The sequence below is a fragment of the Penaeus monodon genome, chromosome 30 (genome assembly GCF_015228065.2).
Source record: "Penaeus monodon isolate SGIC_2016 chromosome 30, NSTDA_Pmon_1, whole genome shotgun sequence".
Taxonomy (NCBI): domain Eukaryota; kingdom Metazoa; phylum Arthropoda; class Malacostraca; order Decapoda; family Penaeidae; genus Penaeus; species Penaeus monodon.
In genome coordinates this window covers 3,737,777-3,738,738 of record NC_051415.1, presented here as the reverse complement: position 1 = coordinate 3,738,738, position 962 = coordinate 3,737,777, and the positions used below count along the sequence as shown (strand labels likewise).

Sequence of the window (962 nt, the reverse complement as noted above, 5' to 3'; positions counted from 1 at the left end):
GCTTTCCCTCCTCCCCCTTCTCCCTCCCTCTGTTCTTCAGAGACAGAGTCAGATCAAAAATAAATCAAGCGGCCGAACGAGCGAGCGGTTGGCACGCCTGCCATCAGCTGATCGACGTAAACAAAAGGAACGAACTTGAACATGTGTTTCGCGTGAGTGTTATATTTGCACCAATTTACGGGTTATTCTTGATATTGAATTTTGTGTGAAGACTGAAGGGACACTCTACTGAAGGTTATTTCGGTTGAGTTGTGGTAAATGATACGAGAGTCTGTCAAGGAAGGTTTAATAAGCTTTGTGATTTTTACACAGTTTGAATTTTCGTGGAATTGCCGTCGGGAACTTCGAGATGAAGTTTAGTGATTTAGTGAAGTTTAAGAGTTTCGGATTTGTTTTGTTTGGCTTAAGAATTATTAAGTAAGTGGTTATCTTGACTTTGAAAGGCGATTGGTGGACAGAGAGATGTGTAATAATGAACAGAAAGCAAAGAGGGATAGGGCGTTATAATAGACTCTGTTTCTCCTTTTACATAATGTTGTTTCAGAAAAGTTTGGGTGTCATCGACTGCTTTATTATTAAGAGCGATATTAGGGATAGTTTGGCAAATATCCAGTATATTTTGGGAGGAATTCTGTCTTCATAATTGTCCTGTGGTAGTTGTAGACTTTATTTTGATAAATATTTCCAAGGTTCTGCTCTTCAGCCACTGGCCTCTGCATCACCAGAGCTCTGGTAAAGGCCAATAAACTTATGATTGGTTATTTGGAAGGGAAACGAAAGAAGGATGAAGGTTATGGGGTGAAGGATTTTTGGAAAAAATAAAAAGTTATATAGGAGAATAGGTAGAAGCTGTCCATACTGCAAGTTATGCTTTTCATCTCTCAGAAAATTTGGAAAATTTATCCTTGTATTCAGGAAGACAGAATTTGAATGGTTGTGGTAATAAATTAGAATGTTCATAC

At 38.3% G+C, this 962-nt stretch overlaps 1 protein-coding gene across 2 annotated transcripts in view; it reads left to right on the top strand.

The window, feature by feature from the left end:
* Positions 1-66: 66 nt before the first annotated feature.
* LOC119592466 (twinkle protein, mitochondrial-like) overlaps positions 67-962 on the top strand; it is a gene marked incomplete in the record, with an annotated part of 16,546 nt that continues 15,650 nt past the window's right edge. Inside the window, 1 exon segment of one of the 2 annotated variants that reach the window (XM_037941290.1) lies at positions 67-152. 2 annotated transcript variants of the gene reach the window in all.